Source organism: Symphalangus syndactylus, chromosome 13 (genome assembly GCF_028878055.3).
Source record: "Symphalangus syndactylus isolate Jambi chromosome 13, NHGRI_mSymSyn1-v2.1_pri, whole genome shotgun sequence".
In the NCBI taxonomy this organism is placed as follows: Eukaryota; Metazoa; Chordata; class Mammalia; order Primates; family Hylobatidae; genus Symphalangus; species Symphalangus syndactylus.
This window is the reverse complement of record NC_072435.2, coordinates 51,886,444-51,910,709: the sequence shown is the minus strand read 5'-3', so window position 1 is coordinate 51,910,709 and position 24,266 is coordinate 51,886,444. Positions and strand designations below refer to the sequence as shown.

Here is a 24,266-nt window from a genome sequence, read left to right as displayed (position 1 = left end):
CCCCCTTGAGTTTGGTTTGGGTGTGGTGACTTGTTCCTAATGAATAGAATATGGCAAAAGTGACAGAATGCAATTTCTGAAGCTAGACTAAGAAAGACTAGGACTTCCATCTTGCTCACCTACTCTCCCTCTGGCTCCTCTCCTTGTTTAATCTGAGGTCACAGGCAGCTGTGCTGTCAGCTCTCATATGGCCTCTGATCAGCAGTCGGTGAGATACTGAGGGCTTTAGCCCATCAGCTGCAAACTACCATGATTGAATTTAGAAGCAAATCCTTTTCCAGTGGAGCCTTGAGGTGACTGCAGTCCTGGATGACACTTGGAAGCCTTGAGGGTGACTGAGCCAGAGGATCCAGGAAATTTGCCCCCAGATTCCTGACCCATAGAAGCCAAGAGACAGACAGTAAATGCTGCAGTTCTAAAGCACGACATTTTGGAATAATTCCTCACATGGCAATAACAACTAATACAGCACCCTAACTAGATTTCCCACACCCAGATCTGCTGTCCCTCATACTGTAGCCAAAGGGATTCGAATAACATGTAAATCTGATTATTGCTGAAACTCCTTCCATGGCTCCTCATTGCCTTCAGGATATACCCCAAAGTTTTCAACATTTGCTCAAAGATCTTTTTTGACTGCCCTGCAGGCTCATTTCCCTCCATTTCTCTTCTTGGTTTCGTTCTCCATCAGTCTTCTGCAGTTTCTCCTGGCCTCATGGTCGTTTTCATCTCTAGGCCATCACACTTGCTCTTTCTCCTGCTGGAAGCTTCCTTTCATTTTTCTCTTTACCTGGCTACCTTGGAGCCATCCTTTATGTTTTAGCCTAATCCAAGGAAGCCTTTCTTTCCTGACCCGCCCTACAGACAAGGTGAAGAGCTGCTTTCTCACTTCCACAGCACCCTGTGATTTCTCTATTGCAATGCTGTTCACTCGTGGTTGTGAAGATTTCTTTACTTGCCTCTTACTCTTGCTCAACTTGCAGGTTTGTGACATCAGGAACGATGTCAGCTTTGCCCCTTGCTTTCCCTGAGCACCTCACAGAGGCCTGGAACATAGTGGGAACTCACTGTGCGTCTGCTGAAGGAAGAAAAGGAAAGTTAGTTTCTTCACAAGGGGCAATTTGAGTGTTCAAACATTTTGTGGGTACCTCCAGCTGTACTTGCCCTGCACTCATGGAAACCTTGACCTTTAAGTTTCTATTGGCCAGGCCTGACTGTGACTTCATCCCTTCAACCACAGTAACTGTGGTTTATAAGTAAGGGAGTAATAGAAGAAAGGATGACTATTTTGGATAGAAAAAAAATGTTGCCCTTCCTTGTGAAATATTGAAACTTGTTTTAGGGAGAATGACAGAGCATGGCTCACAGCTGGTCTTGTCTGTCTGCACATTCTGCCACCAGCAAGAAAGGGCTCCTTGTTTCTATAATTCTCTAGGCCCACCGTGCAGAGAATGCTGAGACAAGTCCAGCCAGAGATGCAGTGTTGGTCAGTGCTTTGCTTTGCTGAGGGCTTTTGGTTTCATGAGAAATTGGTCTCAGTTATGGCTTGTGTGGCAGACTTGGAGTATATGAAGTCATATCAGTTATGAAGTTTAATCTTCCAGCAAAACTCTACCAGCAAGGTAGAGTTGGCCAACACTGACAGACCAGAGTGAATAATTTCCACAATATGTGACACTTAGTGAAGATTGCTAGGGACATCACGATTTGAGATTTTATATGGGGTGTGAATATTTTATGAACTTACATAAGTCAGTACAATTAGCATACAAGCAAATCCAAAATGGTGTATTTTCAGGCTGAACCAGGAGACTGCTTATGTGGGAGGCAGCTATGCCCTGTATTATGCCCTGATTATTTTCCAAATTCAAATGACCCTCATTGTGCAGATGTGTTGGAGCTGCCACTTGGCCCTCTCTCCAACATAAGAGAGTTTGTAAAACACATTGATGAGACCACACAGTGCTGTTGTGTTGCAGATGTATTGCACAGGATTGTGCAGGGTGTTAGGAAAAGACCACCCCCACTGACCAGGTTATAAAGGAACTAACAAGCTGGCCTCTGACACAGGATACAATTTTTTGGTAATCAGAGAATACAGGTGTGGATCAACTTTCACTTTTTGGGTAAAATATAGATGTGTAGGCCTTGTGCTTAGAAAATATAGCTGGTCTCAATGTAATGTAGAAGAATTTTCTGTTACATGGAGAACCAGCATTTGCGTATGCAGATATAATTTAAGTAATAATTTTTATAGCTTTCATTCCATCTATCTATTAGTTTATTCATCTATTATTTATTGGATGCTTACTAAATGCTAACATAGCCCATAGCAGTTAAGTGAATGTATCAGTCAGCCTAGGCTAAGTTATGCTATAGTAACAAATAACCTCCACCATTTCATCATTGTAAGCTCACATGTATCATGGGTTGATGTGGCTCTGTTCAATATTATATTCATTCCAGGACCATGACAGAAGGAGCAACCTTCATCTAGTACATGCATGGCTTCATGTGTCATGACAGACCACATGATGGCTCTCAAAATTTTGTTCAGACGTGGCTGCTCACATTCCATTGGTTAAAGCAAATTGTGCCACCATGCTAGCTGTCAGTGAAGTAAGATGTATAAGCCTCCTATGATGACTCCCTCTCTTTCATAGTAAAAACAGTGAATTTTTTGAACAAATAATACGATCCACATTCACATGAACAACAAGAGAATTTGAATGAGGAATTCTCAATGATAGAATGATTGGTTTTGATGACTAATGGCTTATTTCACAGGGAGACATCATGACATGGGAAGAACTTAAGTAAATCTACCAAGAAATGAATTTTATCAAAAGCATTGCCTTGATTATTTTTTCCTCAAATAGAGGTTTCTCCCATATTCTGATTCTCCCTAGCACTGATTTTTAGGATTCACCCAGACTGAGTTTGTAGAAGCACAAATATTCCAATTTCCTTGGTGCAGGGCAAAAGATAAAAAGCTGAAAATTTGAAAAGAAGTTTTTTTCTGGAATGTGCAATTCAGATGCTGAGTTTGTTATTCTACTGGGATGGTATCTTTTGATTCTGTGCAAACTTTTCCTGCTTGCGAGCAATTCACCCCTTAAAGAAGTGAAGTCATGAATCCTCACGCTATCAAATTTAATTAAAGTTGTTCATTGCTGATTTTCAGTGTAAAGCTGGCAAAGTTTATTACTCATCCTATAGAAAAAGTGATGACAGTGCATGTATTTTTATGGCATAAATGGGATTTTATTTATTCTTTATGCAAAACAAAGTAGCCGGTATAATTAGACAGTAATTTGTAACTTCCAATATAAACATTTTAGGAACAGTAGTTTCAAAAGTGAGTGCTAATTAGAGAGCTGTTAGAGAAAATATAAGTGGTAACAGATTGACAAACTATACCAAACAGCAGGATATTTATAACTCGATGCTGTTTTAAATTCTCTTTTGTTTAACAGTCTTTGGACTACTCATAAGAGGGGAGAGCTTCACGACTTGATTTGCAGTTTAATGTCCATAAATAACAAAGCATTGCAGACATGCTGCAGTGCTGGCTAGCCGGGATAATTAAAGAGTACTATTAACTGGATGACTTTCTAACCGTGTCATTTGAGATTCTAATATCTTTTATGTCTCATCTTTACAAAGAAAGTGATAAATCCAAGCATTATTTAATTATGTTTTTAACAATAGAGGGTACTTTAATCAGCAACCTTTCAGGAGACCTTGTGATATAGTCATTTATTCCAATGATGAAAAAAGTCAAGAAATAATCTGCAGGAGTGAGATGGTGCATCCCAGGCATTTATTTGGGCTGCTGTGGAGTGAGTGGTCCCTCAACCTCTAGTTTTATTTGCAAAGCTATTGTTTAAAATAGTGACAGGAGGCTGAGGCATGATTCGCTGCCTGGTTTATAGCCTTCTCCTGAGTCTCTTTGTAAAAAAGGAAGAAAAAACAAATGGTCCTTACTGCAAAAGGTGGTGAATGACAATGTGTAAGAGTTCATTTCATCTCCCATGTCATCTTCCAAGGAAACAACCACGAGAGTCCTGACAACCACTAATCTGCCTTCTGGTTTAATGGGTTTGCACATTTTGGATATTTCATATATATGGAGTTATAAATATGTGGCTTTTAATATCTGGCTTCTTTCAGTTAGGCTTATTTGTGTTGTAATATACATGAGAATTTAATTCCTTGCTTATTTTAAATGTTGTATAATGCTTAAATAATATTCCATCGTATGGATACACCACATTTTGTTTACCCACTCCTCAGTTCATGGCCATTTGGGTGGTTTCCACATTTAGTATAATCTGAATAATGCTGCTATGAATGAGCATTCATGTACAAGTTATTGTGTGATCATATGTTTTTAGTTCTCTTTGGTGTACACCTTAGAGTAGAATTGTTCAGTCAAATGGTAATTCCATGTTCCACTTCGTGAAGAACTGCCAAGGCGTTCACAGCAGCTGCACCATTTTACATTCCCACCAGCAGTGTATGACGGCTCCAGCTTCTCCACATCCTTCCCAACAATTGTTCTCACCTCGCCTCCCCTCCCCTAGCCTCCCCTCGCCTTCTCTCCACCCCTCCTTCCCCTCCCTTCCCTTTCCTTCCCTTTCTTTTCTGGATTAGAGCCAACCTAGTGGGTGGAAAGTGGTGTCTTGTGGTTTTGATATGCATTTTCCTCATGCCTCATGGTGTTGAGTGAGGCATCTCTTCATGTGCTTATTGGCCACATGTGTATTTTCTTTGGAGAAATATCTATTCAAGTTTGTTGGCCATTTAAAAATTAGGTTGTTTTGTTGCTATCGTTGAGTTGTAAGAGCTCTTTATTCTGTGTACTGATTCCTTATCAGACACATGATTTGTAAATATTTTGCTTAATTCTGTAGGTTTTCATTTCACTTTATTGATATTATTTTTCAATGTACAAAAGTCTCTAATTTTTAACATGCCAGATTTATCTGCTTTACTTTTGTTGTTGTACTTTTGGTATCATACCTAAAAATTTATCACTAAATTCAAGGTCATGAAAATGTACTCCTGTATTTTATTCTAAGAGTTTCAGAGTTTTAGCTTATATTTAGATCTTTGATCCATTTTGAATTAATTTTTAAATATACATTTCTGTGAGGTAAAATAACAATTTTATTCTTTATTCTACATGCTTTTTAGTTATTATAGCCTCAAGGTAATTTCTGAAATTGGAATGTATGAGTCCTCCAATTTTTTTCTTCTTTTTCAAGATTATTTTGACTATTTGGGCTTACTGTCCATTTCATATACATTTAAGAATCAGCTTGTCTATTTCTGCAAACAAAAGTTGAAATTTTGATAGAAATTGCATCGATAGACTCGGGTAGTATTGCCATCTTGACAATAGCTCTTCCAATCAGTGAGGAAGGGATGTCTTTCCAGTTTTAAAGGATTTCCTTTGATTATTTTAATAATGTTTTGAATGTTTTCAGTGTGTAAATCTTGCAGTTTCTTGGTTAAATTTATTTCTAGTATTTTATTCTTTTGGATGCTATCATCATGAATGGAATTGCCTTCTTACCTTAAATTTTGGCTTATTCATTGCAAGTGTGTAGAAATAAGCTGGATTTTGGATGTTGATGTTGCAACTTGGGTGCTTTGCTGAGTTTATTGGCTCTAATAGTTTTCATATGGAGTCTCTAGAATTTTCTGCATATAAAATTATATCATCGGTTAACATAGATACTTTACTTCCTCCTTTCCAATTTGAATGCCTTTCTTTTTTTTTTTTTTCTTTCCTGCTTGCCTTGGCTAGAACTTACAGCACACTGCTGAATAGAAGTGGCAAGAACACATAGCTTTGTCTTATTCTTGATCACAGAATCTTTTACAGTCTTTTACCATTAAGTATGATGTTAGCTGTGAGTTTCTCATAGATTCCCTTTATACGGTTGAGGAAGTTTCCTTTTGTTTCTAGCTTGTGAAAGATTCTCATAGTGAAGGAGACTGACTTTCATCATACATTTTTTCTGCATCATTATAGATTTAGCTGCTCTCCCCCCACGCCCACAATGTATAGTCTGAAGCTCTAACCCTCAATGCAACCATATTTGGAGGTAGAGCCTTTAAAAGAGTAGGTAAGGTTAAATGAGGTCATAAGAATGGGGCCCTACTCCAATAGGATTTGTGTCTTTATAAAAAGTGGAGAAGACACCGGAAGTGCACATGCTCTGAGGAAAGGCCACATGAGGATTCAGTGAGAAAAGTGGCAAATGCAGGCCAGGAAGAAGGGCCTCACCAGAAACCAACTCTGCCAGCCCCGTCATCCTGGGACTTCCAGCCTCTAGAGTTGTGGGAACCATGTTTCTGCTGCTTAAGCCACCCAGGCTGTGGTGCTCTGTTACAGCAGTGCAAGCAGACTAATGCACACATCCATTGAGATGATCAGGTGGTTTTCCTTCCCCCTATTAACTTGGTGCATTACATTGTTTGATTTTAATACATCGAACCACTCACCCTTGCATTCCTGGGATAAATCCAACTTGGTCATGGTATACAATCTTTTAATATGCTGCTGGATCTTGTTTGCTACATTTAAAAAAACTACTTTATTATTATTGACATACAAAAAGCCATACACATTTAATGCATGCAACTTGTTTTTCTGATAAGTATATACCCATGAACTATTGATACAATCAGTGGCCATAAATATACACATCATCTCCAAAAGATATCTCCCTCTCTCTTTTTTTATTCATTTTTGGTAATAAGAAGACTGAAATTGAAATCTAAACTCTTAGCAAACTTTTAAATATAGAATACAGGTTTTTTTTTTTTTTTTTTTTTTTTTTTTGAGATGGAGTCTAGCTCTGTCCCAGGCTGGAGTGCAATGGCAGGATCTTGGCTCACTGCAATCTCTGCCTGCCAGGTTCAAGCTATTCTCCTGCCTCAGCCTCCCGAGTAGCTGGGATTACAGGCGTGTGCCACCAGGTCAGGCTACTTTTTGTATTTTTAGTAGAGATGGGGTTTCACCATGTTGGCCAGGCTGGTCTCGAACTCCTGACCTCATGATCCGTCCACCTCAGCCTCCTAAAGTGCTGGGATTACAGGTGTGAGCCACCGCACCCGGCACAGAATTGTTAACCTATAGGTACCATGCTGTGCAGTAGAAATCCACGACTTACTCATGATGCATAACTGCAACTTTGTATCCTTTGACCAACACTTCCCCATTTCCCCTCCACCCCAACCTGGCAACCATCATTCTACTCTCTGCTTTTGTGAGCTTGGCTATTTTAGATTACTTATGGGATCACGTAGTGTTTGTCCTTTTCTGCCTGGCTTATTTCAAATAGCATAATGTGCTTCAGGTTTGCCCATGTATTACCAATGGCAGGATTTCTTTCTTTGTTAAGGCTGAATAATATTTCATTGAATGTAAATACCACATTTTTCTTTGTTCATTCTTCCACTGATGAAAATTTAGGTTGTTTTCATGTCTTAGCTATTGTGAAGAGTGCTGCAAAGAACATACAAGTGCTAATATATCTTCAAGATTCTCATCAATGCCTTAGTATATGTACCTAGACATGGGATTGCTGGATCATATGGTAGTTCTATTAACAATTCTTTTTTTTTTTGTGGAAACTCCATATCATTTTCCCTTGTGTCTGTGCCAATTTACATTTCTACTAACAGTGCACAAAGGTTTCTTTTTTCTCGATATCCTCATCAACACTTACCTTTTTTTTTTTTCAAAATAGGGCTAACTCATAGACAATGTGCCTGGGGTTAACCAATACTTGTCTTTTGTCTTTTTGATAATGGTCATTTAAACAGGTGTGTGGTGACATATCATTGTGGTTTTGATTTACATTTCCTTGATGATTAGCGATGTTGGTTATCTTTTCACATATCTGCTGCCATTTGTATGTCTTTTTTGAAGAAATGTTGATTGAAGTCTATCTTAGTTCATTTGGGCTGCTATAACAAACTATTTGAGACTGGGCAACTTGTAAACATCAGAAATTTATTTCCTGCAGTTCTAGAGCAGCAGTCCCCAAACCTTTTTGGTACCAGGGACTGATTTTGTGGAAGACAATTTTTCCACAGACTATGGAGGGGAAGGTTTTGGGATAATTCAAGTGCATTACATTTATTGTGCACTCTATTTCTGTTATTATTACATAGTCACCATAATGTAGAATCACTGGGAGCCCTGAGCTTATTTTCCTGCAACTAGATGGTCCCATCTAGAGGTGATGGGAGACAGTGACAGGTCATCAGGCATTAGATTCTCATAAGGAGCATGCAACCTAAATCCAGCACATGCACAGTTCACGATAGGGTTCACACTCCTACGAGAATCTAATGCTGCTGTTGATCTGACAAGAGGCAGAGCTCAGCTTTGCTCAATTGCCCTCCACTCACCTCCTGCTTTGTGACCAGTACTGGTCCATGGCCTGGGGGTTGGGGACCCTTGTTCTAGAGGATGGGAAGTCCAAGACCAAGGTACCAGAAGAATTTGTTGTCTCCTAAGGGCCTTCTTCCTCATACATGGTGCTTTTTCCCTGTGTTTTTACATGGTGGAAGGGACAAACAAACTCTTCCCCTTTTTCTTTCAGGGCACTAACCCATGTCAATCAGGAATGTTGGCTTCTAATTTTCTTTTTTTGTAATGTCCTTGTCTGGCATTGCTATCAAGGTAATACTCGCCTCATTAAAAGCATATGTAAGTGTTCCCACCTCCCCAGTGTTTTGGAAAAGTTTGAGAAAGATTGGTGTTAATTATTCTTTAAGTGTTTGGTAGAATTCTGCAGTGAAGTCATCTGGTTCTGGGCTTTTGTGTGCTGGAAATGTATTAATTACTGATTTATCTTTTACTTATTGTTGGTCTGTTCTGATTTTTTATTTTTTCATGATTCAGTCTTGATTACTTATATGTTTCTGGGAATTTGTCCATTGTTTTAGGTTATCCAATTTGTTGACATATAATTATTCATAGTAGCCTCTTTTGATCCTTCGTATTTCTGTCACATCAGTTTTATATATTTACATAAATTTATGTGTATATTTTATATATTTATATATAAATACATATTTATATATAAATATGTAAAATATAAATATATTTACATATAACATAAATATAAATATATATTTATAAATAACATATAAAATATAAATATATATTTATATATAACATAAAATATAAATATATATTTATAAATAACATATAAAATATAAATATATATTTATATATGACATATAAAATGTAAATATATATTTATATATAACATATAAAATATAAATATATATTTATATATAACATATAAAATATAAATATATATTTATATATAACATATAAAATATAAATATATATTTATATATAACATATAAAATATAAATATATTTATATATAACATATAAAATATAAATATATTTATATATAACATATAAAATATAAAGATATAGTATATAACATATAAAATATAAATATATATTGTATAGAACCTATAAAATATAAATATATATTGTATAGAACCTATAAAATATAAATATATATTTGTATAGAACATATAAAATATAAATATATATTTGTATAGAACATATAAAATATAAATATATATTTGCATAGAACATATAAAATATAAATATATATTTGTACAGAACATATAAAATATAAATATATATTTGTACAGAACATATAAAATATTAATATATATTTGTATAGAACATATAAAATATTAATATATATTTGTATAGAACATATAAAATATTAATATATATTTGTATAGAACATATAAAATATTAATATATATTTATATATAACATATAAAATATTAATATATATTATATATAAATATATAAAAATATATATTTATATTTATATATTTTTATATATTTATATATTTTATATAAATATAAGCACTCAACATTGGATGTTAAATATTATTATATTTATTATATTTATATATAATATATAATATATATTTATATTTTTATATATTTATATATAAAATAAATTATACATTTATATTTATATTATATATGTTTATATTAATTTATAATTTTATTTGGCTTTTTTTCTTAGTCTAGCTAAAGTTTTGTCAATTGTGTTTATCTTTTCAAAAACCAAACTCTTACTTTCATTGGCCTATTATTTTTCTAGTCTTCATTTCCTTTATTTCTGCTTTGACTTTTATTATTTCTTTCCTTTTACTTACCTTGGGCTTAGCTTGTTCTTTGTTCTCTAATTCCTTGAGGTATAACGTTGGGTTGTTAATTGGAAATGTATCTTCTTTCTTCAAGTGGGTGTTAGTCACTGTAAACTTCCCTCTTAGAAGTGCCGTTGCCATGTCCCTTGTACATTTTGGCATGCTGTGTTTCATTTTCACTTATCTCAAGATATTTTTTGCTTTTTCTTTTAATTTCTCCTTTGACTCACTGATTTTCAGAAGTATGTTACTTAATTTCCACAGATTTGTAAATTTTCCGGTTTTTCTTCTGTTATTGTGTTCTGGTTTCATACCATTACTTCAGAAAAGATACTTAGTGTGATTTCAGACTTATTAAATTTGGTAAGGTTTGTTTTGTGACCTAACATATGGTCTGTCCTGGAGAATGTTCCATGTGTGCTCAACAAGAATGTATTCTGCTACTGTTGGGTGGGAAGTTGTGAGTATGTCTGTTAGGTATATTTGATCTACAGTGTTGTTGAAGTTCTTTATTGGTTTTCTGTCTGGACAATCTATCCGTTGTTGAGAGTGGGGTATTGAGTTCTCCTATGATTATTGTATTGTTTTCTGTTCCTACTTTCAGTTCTGTTAATATTTGATTTATTTATTTAGGTGCTCCAATGTTGAGTGCTTAAATATTTACAATTCTTATACCCTGTTGATGAACTGACCATGCTATCATTATATAATGATCTTCTAGGTCTGTTGTGACCGTTTTTGAGTTAAAGTCTATTTTGTCTTATATAACCACCTCTGCTCTTTTAAAATTTCTACTTGCATAGTATGTTTTATCCCTGTACTTTCAGCCTGTATGTGTCCTTAATGATAAATTGTGTCTCCTGTAGAAAGCATACAGTTGGATCTTGTTAGTTTATCCATTCAGCCACTCTATGTCATTTAATTGGAGAATTTAATGCATTTAATTTAAAGATAATTATTGATAGGTAAGGACTTCATGTTGCCATTTTGTTAATTGTTTTCTGACTGTTTTGTAGTTTCTTTCATACTTTTTTGCTGTCTTTGGTTTGATGACTTTATCCGTTATGGTTTTGATTCCTTTATCTTTTGTGTATCTAGTACAGTGTCTTCTTTGGATTACAATGACGCTTACATAAAACATCTTATAGTTATAACAGTCTATTTTAAGTTGATAATTTAACCTCAGTTGCATACAAAGCTCTATGATTTTACTAGTCTCCATTATATTTATGTTGTTGATGTTACAATTTACATCATTTTATATTGTGTATCCGTTATTAGAATATTGTAGCTACAGTTATTTTTAATATTTTTGTCTTTTAAGAAAATAAAAGTGAATTGCATGCTTCTATTACAGTATTATTCTTATTTTTACCATATATTTACATTTACCTGTAAACTTTATACTTTCATATGTTTTCAAGTTACTAATTTGTGTCCTTTTGTTTCAGCTTGAAAACTCTAGACTTTCTTGAAAGGTACATCTAGTGGTCATAAACTCTCAATATCACATTTGTTTGTCTAGGAAAGTCTACCTTTCTTTCATTTCTGAAGGATAATTTTGCCAGATAAAGTATGTGTGGTTGGCAATTTTTCCTTCAGTGTTTGAATATATCATCCTACTCTTTCTTGGGTTTACTACTCAGAGACATACAGAACTACCCTGGCACCCAGGGCCTGTGGCAGTGGCATATTTTCTGTGGAACTGGGAACAGTGTCTGATGCATAGGTGTGTGAAGATTGTCCATGGAGTCTTTGTCTCCAAAGCATGCCATGTTGACTCAGCACTGGTGAACCAAGATGTAGCAGTACCACAGGCCCTGGGGTGACAGAGCTTAGTGGTGGTCTGGGACCGAGGGGTAGGGCACAGCAGTAGTGCAGCCGAGTGGATGGCAGGTTGCAGTCACAACTCTGACCCGTGGGCATGGGATGCAAAGAAGCTGCAGCAAGGTCTAGTGATGGCTAGTCAGAGCTGTGACTCATGACCCAGGGGGCTTCATAACGGTAGTTCAGAATTATGACTCAGTTTCCAGGGGATGGGGCAGAGCAGCAGTATCATGGACCAGTGATGGCAGACAGCAGCCGAGAGACAGGCCCCAGAGTGAGGTGCAGGGCAGCACAACTTGGTCACATAAGGTGAAGCACTGTGACGTTTTCATTCCAGATCACCGGGTGTGGTAATGACTTGGGGGTGGTGATTCAACACAGTAGTAGCTGGGGGTGGGGATTCAACACAGTAGCAGCTCCAGGCCCAGGGAAGAGACACAGAAGTGGCTCCATCTTTGGGAGGAGAATTGCAGTGTGCAGTGTACATTCCAGGCAGCTATGTCAGCTGGCCTCGGCATTTGTGATGACTGTGGGATTCTTTTTCTTTTTCTTTTCTTTTTTCTTTTTCTTTTTTGAGACAGAGTCTCACTCTGTGGCCCAGGCTGGAGTGCAGTGGTGCGATCTTGGCTCCCTACAACCTCTGCCGCCCGGGTCCAAGCAATTCTTCTGCCTCAGCCTCCCTAGAAGCTGGGATTACAGGCACCTGCCACTGTGCCTGGCTAATTTTTGTAGTTTTAGTAGAGACTGTGTTTTGCCATCTTGTCCAGGCTGGTCTTGACCTCCTGACCTCATGATCCACCCGCTTTGGCCTCCTAAAGTGCTGGGATTACAGGCGTGAGCCACTGTCCTGGCCAATTGTGGGATTCTCGATAGCCAAAGTTTAGTCATTGTGATCTTCAGTTCCAAAGTATTTTTTTGTTTCTGTCTCTTGTTGAAATTAGAATTTTTTCCATTTATTGTTTGTGTGATTTTGTTTAGTTGTCTGTTATTCTTGTAGCTTACCAAGCTTCTAAAATGTGATAATTTTGAAACTTTTCCAGCAGTTCATATGTCTTCATTTCTTTAGGTTTGATTACTCTTGCTCTATTTTGTTGCTTTGGTGGTGCCATGTTTCCCTGATTATTTGTGATTGTTGTGGCCTTGCATTGGTATCTGCACATTTCAAGAAGTCACCTCTTCCAGTGTTTACAGATTGGCTTCAGCAGGAAAAGTTCTTCACTTATGAGCCTGTCCAGAGTTCTGGATAGGACAGTTGGTGTGGTCCATGGTTGGTCTTGCTGATGGAGTCCTTGAGCAGTCTGCCCTAGTGCCTGGGTCAGCATGTGAGCAGTAATGGTGCCTTGGTTTTTAGGTGTTGGTCTGTGTTCTCAGTATTTGGCCTAGTGCTAGAGCACACTGGGATGGGCCTGGCTACTGGGTCTGCAGGATTGAGTCTGGATCCTGAATCTGTGGCAGTGGGCTTGGTGCCTGGGACTATAGAAGGAGGCCTTAAAGCCTGGGTCTGTAGGTACTAGCCTGGTGCCTGGGACTTTCGGGGTGGGGCAGCCTGAAGCTTGGGTCTGCTGGGGTTGGCCTGGAGCTTGTGTCTCTGGGGACTGGCCTGGAATTCGGGTGGGCCTGGAGCCTCAGTCCGCAGGGTAGGCCTAGGGCCAGGGTCTTCAAGAGCCAGCTCAGCATGGGACTCTATTGGAGTGATCCTGGACCCAGGGTCTCTGGGGCCTAGCCTGGTGCCAGAGTCAGTGCGGGTGAGTCTGGAGCCTTGATCTGAGAAGGTGCACTTGGAACCTGGGTCTATGGGGCTGGCCTGGGTCTGGGGACAATGGTGGCCTAGTGCTGGGGTGGATCTGGGGCCTGAGTCCATAGTGACATGCTTGGAGACTGGATCCGTGAGGGCTGGCCTGGTGCAGGGTCCACAAGGCATGATATAGCCTGGCTTTACAGGGTTTGGTTTGGTGCTAGGATGGGCTTGGAGGTTGATTCTCCTGGGGATGGCCTGCAGCCTAGTTCCACGGAAGCTGACCCGGTCCCAGGGTCCACTGGGCGGGCCTGATGTGGAGGCAGCTGAGCTGGTCCTAGGGTCTACTGGGCGGGCCTGATGTGGAGGTGAAGTCAGATGCTCACTGCCATCTTTCCCATATGGATGGCGTCCATCTCTGTGTTGCGCTGTGTAGGCTTTGGGGAGGGCTGACACAAGTAATATGAACCTATCCTTCTCACCTTCTTCATGCATCTTTTCTTATGTGTTTGCTTCACCCAGGTGCTATAATCTTTACACTTGAATTCCTTCATTTTTGTGAAGTTATTTTGTCATTCGCATGGTTGTTTAAATTTACATTTCTGTGAGATGGAGTGCTTGGAACTCTTATTTCACAATTTTTGCTAATGTAACTTGGTTTATCATCCCTATCTTCTCAATTTTTCTGTAAATCTAAAATTGTTTTAAAAATGAAAGTTTATTAAAATATGAAAAAGGATAATGGAGAAAATGGGGAAATATATTCACCTTCCAGTCTTGGCTCTGTCACTTCCTATTTCTCTGAGCTTCTCTGAGATTCAGTTTCCCCTTCTGTGAAATAGAAGTAGCTGTAGAAAGTACTTAATGCAGTTGCTGTAATATTTTACAGAGACAATGCATGGGATATAAGCCATACAGTGCCTGACATATGCCATATATTTTTACTAAATGGTGAGTAAATTCAAATAACATCACTCTTCACCTTTAGTGTGTGTGTGTGTTTTAAGCAAGAACATTCTTTTATCTAATTCCTGTAAAGTTATAAAATTCAGAAAATGTCACATTGAATTGTCTCAATTATGTCTTTTAAATCACCTTTTTTTTCTATTCCAGGATCTAGTCCAGGATCATATACGACATTTAGTTCTCATGTGTCTTTAGTTTATTTTAATCTGGACCAATTCTTCAACCTTTCTTTGAGTTTTATCAATTGATATTTAAAGGAAATAGTTTACAATTCAAGCATAATAATTGTACAACTGGTATTTTTGAGGAGTCCAGACCAATCTTTTTATGGAATGTCCCTTAATTGGGGTTTGTCTGACTATTTACTTAAACCCATTTTTTAAAAGTAGGTTTAATTTTTATCCAAGATGTTTCTGCACAATGTTTAGAGTCAAATAGTTCTACAAGGCTTGTTTTTAAATAAGAAATTCACCAGACATCTCATTTTTACTCCTGTTACACAGAGGCAAGACCTGGTAACTCTTTTTATGGAATCTTTGAGTGTTTAACTCCATATCTCTAAATAAAATGCTTATATTAATTTCTCAGACTTAGTATTATCCATTTAATTCTCACTATCAAAGATGAGAATTCAGCTCTCTTCCACGTTTCCTTCCTATCACTGTATTTTTGCATATGTCTTATCTTCCATTCTGTCGCTATGGAGATCTAATTTTTGATTCATCGCCATTCAGTGTTTACATTAAATGACGATTAAGCGTGGTGCACAGCTAAACTATGTGGCATCTTGATTATTTTTCTTTTAGTACATAACTCATTAATTTTCTAGAATTAATATTACTTTTTAACATTTTTAAGAATTATAACCAAATTATCCCTCAACTCACCTTTAGTTGTATAGTCTCCTCTTGGTGTGTTTAACACAATGGAGAGTCTATCCATTCCATCTTTATGAGGCATCTCTTCCTGAGCCCTCCATCTGCTTTCCTGTGGATGAGCGGCCTCTCCTGCCAGTGCACTGTTGGAGTGGATCTGACACCTCTGGGATTTCCTCTGCTTCCCCTTTGTGTGGCATATTCTGTTTTTTGTTTGTTTGTTTTGAGATGGAGTTTTGCTCTTGTTGCTCAGGCTGGAGTGGGATGGCACAATCTCGGTTCACTGCAACCTCCACCTCCCGGGTTCTCCTGCCTCAGCCTCCTGAGTAGCTAGGATTACAGGTGCCCACCACCACGCCCGGCTAGTTTTTGTATTTTTAGTAGAAACAGAGTTTCACCATGTTGGCCAGGCTGGTCTCAAACTCCTGACCTCAGGTGATGCACCTGCCTCGGCCTCCCAAAGTGCTGGGATTACAGGCATGAGCCACCGCAGCAGGCCTGCATCTTCTGTTTACAAAGGCTTCCATTTTTCTCAATTAACTTCATTTTATCAGAGCATGTCCTGAGAATGAGTCCATCAAATGTAAAAATTTTGAGAACTTGCATGAATTGAAATAGCTTTATTCTATGTTTTAATAATAATTTAGCCAAGCATAGAATTCTAGGTTAAAAATAATTTACCCTTGGCCAGGCGCAGTGGCCCACGACTGTAATCCCAGCACTTTGGAAGGCCAAGGTGGGCGGATCGCTTGAGGTCAGGAGTTTGAGACCAGCCTAGCCAACATAGTGAAACCCTGTCTCTACTAAAAATACAAAAATTAGCCAGGCGTAGTGACGGGTACCTGTAATCCTAGCTACTTGGGAGGCGGAGGCAGGAGAATCACTTGAATCCGGTAGGTGGAGGTTGGAGTGAGCTGAGATGGCGCCACTGCACTCCAGCCTGGGCAACAGAGTGAGACTCCATCTCAAAAAAAAAAAAAAAAGAATAAAAGTAATAACTTACCTTCCATGTTTTGAAGGCATTTCTCCAATGTCTTTGTCTTCAGTGTGGCTTTGAGAAGGTCTTTACTATTCTGAGACTTGATCTTTGTATATGACTTCTATTGTTTTACTCCCTTTCTGGAAAAATTTTTGATCTTCTCTTTTGCCTCAGTGTTCTGAAATTTCATAATGATGTGCATTCATGTGGGCTACTTTTATCTGCCGTGCTGGGCTGTTGGTAGCACCTTTTCAGATTAGAATCTTGAGTCCTTTAGATCTAAGATTTGCTTGATTTTACTTATGACTTTCACTGTATTATCTGTTTTTCCTTTGAGGATTCTTATTATCTGGTCTGTTGAATTTTTTTCTCTTTTCTTTCCATCTCTTTATGTTCTATTTCCTGGACAATTTCCCCAAGTTTCTCCTTTATTCTATCTTTTGAGTTTTTTCCCCTGCAGTCATATTTTCTCTTTCTGAAGGTGCCTCCTTTGCCCTCTAAGGGTTTCTCTCCTCTTGATCTGTTTGTGTTTAATAGTAGTTTTTTGGAAGTTTCCTCTCCTTTCGTACTATTTTATCTCAGTTGCCTTTTTCTATTTTGGTCTTTTTCATGAATATTAGAAGTATTCTCTCAAAAGTCTGGTAAGCTTTGGCTGTTTATGTTTAATAGTTGGGGGACCAAAATGGTGATAGGGAGCTCTAAACCTATGTGTAGGTATACTTTCTGCACTTAGACTTTAGTGAACAGCAGTGGCTTCCATTAAAGGCTGGGTCATTTTGGTTGGGCGTCTCTATGTCTATATCTTAAGGTCTTTCTCTTTGGGTGGTTGGATTTCCCAGAAAAGCTGTTTGGATCTTCTGACTGAGGGTATTATTGTAGTGGCCAATTTTCTGGGGTGGGGTGAAAAAGAATGCTAAGATCTTCCATATTTAGAATGCTAACTTTTATATTCCTCCTGCTTTCACTGTGAAAATCCATGTTGAAACTGTGTGTGCAGACGCATGTGCATGTGTGCACACCAGTCTCTTCCAGAGAATGCTGGGGTCTGAGTCTTGTCTTCTGTGTCCTGCTTCTGAGCAAAGTTCTGCTGAGCAAAATTCTGCTCACTCCTTGGCAATAAGAATACTATTCTTTGTAGAATCTGAGCTAAAAATAGCTTTCCTAACAGTGATGTGCTTATTCTCTTAGCACCCACACACCTATCCTTCTCCAGTCTGCCTGTTCTGTGCCCTAAAGGCTGACTCTTGTGGACATTATTACCTGAGAGTCCCCTTCTTTCTGGTTTCTAGTTAGATTTGACCAGTGGAAGCTACTAGCAAGGAATCAAAGGGTGTGAGAGAGAAAGAACCAGTGTAATTACCCAGCCTCCTCCCTTGACCAGTGCACATCTCTGGCAGCAGCTGTGCCCCCCACATCTACAGCATCTTCTGGGCAGTCCCTCCTCTATGTCCCTTGCCCTCAGGTAACACCAATTCCTCCCCTTGGCCTCTGAAGTCCTTGGGCTGGCAACAGCTCCCAGCTCTTTCTAGTTTCTGGGTACCTCAGTGTTCCTTATTTGTTCTCTCCACTGTCTCCACATCTCTGTAAGTAGTGATTTATTTATTAGGAATATTTGGGATAAATGATTTCCTGCTGGGACTCTGACCTATGTAGCCAGAAAGAACAATAGGATCCAAGATGTTTCCTACTGCCATCACCCGCATTTCTCACCCCCAAGCTTTCATAGCTCATGGGAGTTACTATTTGTAGCAGACACCGAACTTGGCATGAAGGAACCACACTTTAACCCTGAGTCAGACATAGGAATGAGCTTTCCAAATGTCTGGAGTTCTAGATAACTTAGATTTAATCCCTACAGTTTTAAACATGTTATACAAATTCTCTCTAAAACTTCTGCAATAAACACTTTCTGTTTTGAGGATCTGTTGGTCATCACTAGCAAAATTAATGGATTTGTTTTGCTGTGTAAATTTAAATGAAAAGGAGACTGGGCTTAATAGAAATGTGGGTCAAAATAGTCCTGAGCATTTCTTTCAGAGATGAAATTCCTGATTTCAGCTTTGGTTTTATGCGACTCGCTCTTCAAGTCAGCATAAGGGGCATTTTTCAGAGGGCTTTCTTCAGTTGAGAGACCTCACTTCTCTGAAGTCTCCCTAGTTCTGCTGTGTCTGGCGAGCTTAATTCCCCCTGAGGAAGACAGGAGTCTGGGAGGCTGGAGAGGGTGAGGGCTACAGAAAGCTTCCATCCCCTTTGCCTGTAAGAAGACAGCCTGAGTGATGGATGCAATTTCAAGATAATTCGAGACAGCTCTGGCGAAGGACAGAGATTCTCATTGCACCTGCAAGCCTTTTGGTAGTCACACTTCTCTTCGTCCTGGGTGCCCCTTGTCCCTTGGCTTTTAAGGCCGGAGTGCCTCTATCCTCCCACTTCTCCTTGGTATGTCGAATCTGCTCCTAGCATCGAACATAAGCTGAGGTCAGGGATTTCAGCTGAAAAAGAAATTCCCGAGGGTATGTAGTCCCCGTTCCACTCTCCTGAGCTTCTCCATTTAACTCGCATACTATCCCCAGCAGCTCCTCCACTTCCTCTGCTTACACCCACCTCTGTTTCTGCAGGGTGTCCTTACATTTTATCCGTTCCCCACCTTCTCTGTTCAGGCAAACTCTTCCCATCTGCCCACACCCCTCCCTTCCCACCTCTTTCAGAAAGCCTTCCACCATCCTTCCAGCCCCATCTTTTCTGACACTTTGACTTGTCCTTGGGTGCCACTGCTGCTGTATTATTATTTTTTATCTATTTTTATTTTTTATCTTATATGTGACAAACTGTCAGCAGGTGAAGACCATGCATTGTCACACAGCCTGTGGCACAGCACTGGGCATGTAGATTGGTGCATATTTGTTGACTAGTTAGCTGACTTACTGGTTTGTGTGCTATCTGCTCCATTTTTCTAAAAATTTTAAGTAGGTATGTGAAAATCAGTGCTTCAATCTCTTAGACTGTGTTTGGTGTAAAGTATTTGAAACAGTGTGAACTGTACCTTGGTGTAAATGTCAAGGGGAGACTTGTTTATGCCTTTCCTCTTTTCTGGGCTCGCCTATTCATATGGCAAAAACCAAGTATTTGGATAATTTTTGAACACAAATTATTGAAGTGAAAATAAAACTGTGATGAGAAACATAAATAAAGCTGTTCAGATGCTTGAAAGCAAAAGGAAGAGTGATTGGTGGGTCAGGGAGGAAAAGCAGAGCCCATGTCTGTAGTGAGGCGGCTCCGGGGAAGGATGGGCAGCCGCACTCTGGGAGCCAGTGGGCTCTAACAGGCTTGCTGCCAACCTCCTTCTGTTTGCCCCACACTATGGAGGCCATTCTGAGCATTTTGACTCATTTCGAATTTCAGGAAGCAACTGCTGAGTGCGGATGAATACACTGGCCCTGATGGGGAAAGTTCTTGGAGGACCTTCTTCACAGAGCTGCGAATGCCTATGTTTCTCACTCAAGTCCGTTTACTCAAAGACATTGTAACCATAAAGAATTATCTCCTGTATTTCGTTCTACAGAAGGATAAGCCTCTAGTAAATTTCAGTTGATCCAACCTACAAGAGAGAACTGTGCCCTAAAAGCTTAATTAAATATGAAATTGGGTGAGAATCTGCCCTCTTGTTCTCTTAGCTCAATTCCAGAAAAATAAGGAATAGAATAGCAGTGTTCAACTGAAAGTTAGTGGGTTGGAACCAAACATAATTTAACATTGATCGTAGTGATCACTTAACCACAGACTACCTTTAATGAGGACAAAATACTTTCACACCAGTTGTACAATTTGTTTCTGCTGGTAACCCTCACAGCGGGGCAGATATTGGAAATAGTTTTATTGTACTTATTTTTTAAATAAAATCAATATATTTGCATACCAGAAAGTTTATAAAATAGAGAAAAGGAGAAAATAAAGCAATAACCCATTATATCCATGTAGTCTTTTTCATTTTTATTTATTATAGAGACAAGATCTCACCATGTTGCCCAGGCTGGTCTAAAACTCAAGGGATCCTCCTGCCTCGGCTTCCAAAAGTGCTAAAATTACAGGCATGAGTCACCACATGCAGTCTATGTTGTCTTTTAAATGTGTATCCCTTTTTTATTATATAGCTATAATCAATTTGAACCTTGGTTTCTTCACTTAATATTGTATCCTAAGCATTTGCCTATGTTTTCCTATATTCTTCATAGTCTAACTTTCAATGGATTTATCACATTTTACTCCACATTTCATTCATTTTTCAATATTTGTTATTCTAAATAATATTAAGACGGACATTTTCGTATACATAGGTTCTGGTGTTTAAGATTTCCCCCAAAGACTGAATTCCTGGAACTGTAATTATTAGATCAAAAGCTATGAACATTTCTAGTGGCTTTTGATTTTTCTTTTTGGAGATGGAGTCTCACTCTGTCACCCAGGCTGGAGTGCAGTGGCGCAATCTGGGCTCACTGCAAGCTCTGCCTCCCGGGTTCATGCCATTCTCCTGCCTCAGCCTCCTGAGTAGCTGGGACTAAAGGCGCCCACCACCATGCCCCGCTATTTTTTTTTGTGTGTGTATTTTTAGTAGAGATGGGGTTTCACCATGTTAGCCAGGATGGTCTTGATCTTCTGAACTCACGATCTGCCCGCCTCGGCCTCCCAAAGTGCTGGGATTACAGGCGTGAGCCACTGTGCCCGGCTGGCTTTTAATTTTTATTTTTAAATTGTTCTTCAAAGAGGCTGAGTAAGCAGCACACATGCTGCTTCACATGAACCAATTCTCCACGTGCTGGTAGAAATCAGAAATGAGATGTTTAAGTTACTAATTTAATAGTGAGAAATGAATATTTGTTCGTATTCTCATTTGAAGTCTTCTCAGTGTAAAATTATCTTTCCATGTCTGCTCTCTGGCCACATTTGACAAGACAGACATTCTGTGCTCACTGGACAGAAAAGGACACAGGTTCAGAGACGTGGAGTGGCTTGCCTGTGGCAGCACAGCAGAGTGTTGAAACCAGATCCTGGGGCTTCCAACTCTCAGTCCAGACCCTGTCTATTTGACGAATGGCTCCAGCCCTGCCACTCTCTCCTTGTGCGGAAGTTTTCAGCTTTCTTTAAGCCTCACTCTCTCCATCTGCAAAATAAAGTCCTTGGACTGCAGTCAGTGGTTTTTATTTTTAAATATAATTAAATTGAAGCAGATTTTCTTCAAACGAATGTTGTGCTGAAACCCAGTATAGAAAACCGTGAATGCAAAACACCTCTGAGTTAATTGGCAAGAGGACTGGAGGCCCCTGGTCACCTACTTTTCTCTTTCAAAATCTCCATTTTTTTTTTTTCTGCAAAATCTCCATTCTTATTGTGTCTCCTTGAAATACTTAATCACCTAGTCCAAGCGGTTTCCAGACAGCACTTCCATCATCTTATCCAACTTTGGTATTCCATCAGCTATCACAACTCAAACTTTCCAGGATATATTTTAAACTGACTTTCGTGTCTTTTTGCTAGCTTGCGCTCAAGCAGTTGGTATCTGGGAACTCCAGACTCTGATGATATGGTGAAAAGAAAACTTGGCACAGAGCCAGGACACCCAAGTTCCCTACCTATAACATGGGGGTCTTTCTGTGGTTGGTGTCCCCATTTAAAATAGAAATAATCACCTCTGGCTCTCCTGTCTTGTAGAGTTGTGAGGATCACACGTGTTAAGCTGTATGCACTGTCTTTTCCCCTTTCCAGGCACATGGCAGGTTAACTTCCCTGCCCTTTTGGAGTTGGACTTGGCCGTGTGATTTGCTAGCCAATGATGCACCTGTGGAGATGATGTGTGTCATTTCTAGGGGGATGTTTTAAGAGCTGGTGCTTGATTCACTATATTCTTTCTCCTCCTGGAGCAACTGTAGATGCACATGTCAAAACTGACTTCCAGTCAGCATGGGTTTAAGAGTGGTCAGTATTAGCAGAGATCCTGGCATAACCAAGCCATCCTGGAGTGTAATCAAAAACTAAAGCTTTGCTGTGTTGAGCCCTGAGATATTACAGTTGTTTGTTATTACAGCAAAACCTAGCCTACCCTGACTAGTCTAGTGTGTGTGAGGGTAATTAACATTGACATCCACATTATTGATTAAACTTCTAGAGTTGTTGAAGCACATAGAGCTTCCAAAACCTAGAAAAAATGATTATCTGAAGACTGCTTTTGAACTGGAAAGTTCAAAACACATTTAACAATTAGCCTAACATTTGCAAAACCTTTTGTTCTGCATATTTAAAGCCAAGAATGTTAGTGAAACATAGTGTTGGTCAGATATTCGGCTTTTCTCTCCCTCCCCAAATGCTGAATCTTCAGGAGCTTAAAGAATGACTGGGTTTTTTTTTTTTCTACAGAGATTCAAGATGTCTAAACTAATCTCTTACTAATCCTCTTATTCTTCCAGTGAGTTCATGAAATCAGTGAATCAAGCATTGCAGAGCATATACAGTCATGAGAACAGTATGTTGGGGAAGGGAGCTGGTTTGCAAAAATATTTCACCTGTGCTTTACTGACACAGTAGCCATAATAGAAAAGTGGTGCTTTAAGTAGTGTTACTGATAGGAAATAAATTTATCCTCACCTTATAAAGCTTGAACCTGATGTTTTGTAGAAGTTACAAAGGTGAACATGGCCTGGTACAGTCAGCTCTGCAGTGGAGATTGTTTTTTGACCTGCACCAAGGGATCCTGCACAACTCATAGCACTTTCTTGGCCCCAGGTTCCCCATCTGTAAAATAAGGGCTCAAGTTCCTGACTTGCTGCTTCAAGGGTGAAATGAGATGATGTATAGAAGATTACTATAAAAAGAAAAAAAGGGTAATTTTGTAATGAGTTAGTATTAGCTGAAGTCTCTATTCAATTTGTTTGGAAGTCTGTTACTCAGACAGTTTAAGAAGCAAGTGTCAGGAAGCCCTTTCCAATAGTCTATAATACACTTAAAACTGTCTATAAAAACATTTAATCCAACAACTCTTCATGGTAAAAACCTTCAACAGACAAGTATCGAAGGAACATATCTAGAAATAATAAGAGCCATCTATGACAAACCCACAGCCAACATCATACTGAATGGTCAAAAGCTGAAACTATTCCCTTTGAGAACTGGAACAAGAAAAGGATGTCCACTCTCACCACTCCTATCAACATAGTACTGGAAGTCCTAGCCAGAGCAATCGGTTAAGAAAAAGAAATAAAAGACATCCAAAAAAGAAAAAGAAAAATTCAAACTATCTCTCTTCACTGACAGTATGATTCTACACCCAGAAAATCCTAAAGACTCCTAGAGCTGATAAACAATTTCGCAAAGTTCAAAATACAAAATCAAGTTTTGAAAATCAGTAGCATTTCAATACAACAGCAACGTCCAGACTGAGTCAAGTCCAGAACACAATCCCACTTACAATAGCCACAAAGAAAATGAAATACCTTGGAATACAGCTAACCAAGGAGATGAAAGATATCTGCAAGGAGAACCACAAAACACTGCTGAAAGAAATCAGAGATGACACAAATAAATGGAAAAACATGCTATGCTAATGGACTGGAAGAATCAGTATCATAAAAATGGTCACACTGCCCAGTTTACAGATTCAATGTTATTTCTATCAAACT

The 24,266-nt window shown here is 38.8% G+C and overlaps 1 long non-coding RNA gene across 1 annotated transcript in view; it reads left to right on the top strand.

The window, feature by feature from the left end:
* Positions 1-321: 321 nt before the first annotated feature.
* The window catches only part of LOC129459662 (uncharacterized), a 30,610-nt gene continuing 6,665 nt past the window's right edge, over positions 322-24,266 (top strand). Inside the window, exon 1 of the long non-coding RNA XR_008650021.2 lies at positions 322-1,097. This is a non-coding gene — a long non-coding RNA (uncharacterized lncRNA). The remainder of the gene's footprint in view (positions 1,098-24,266) is intronic.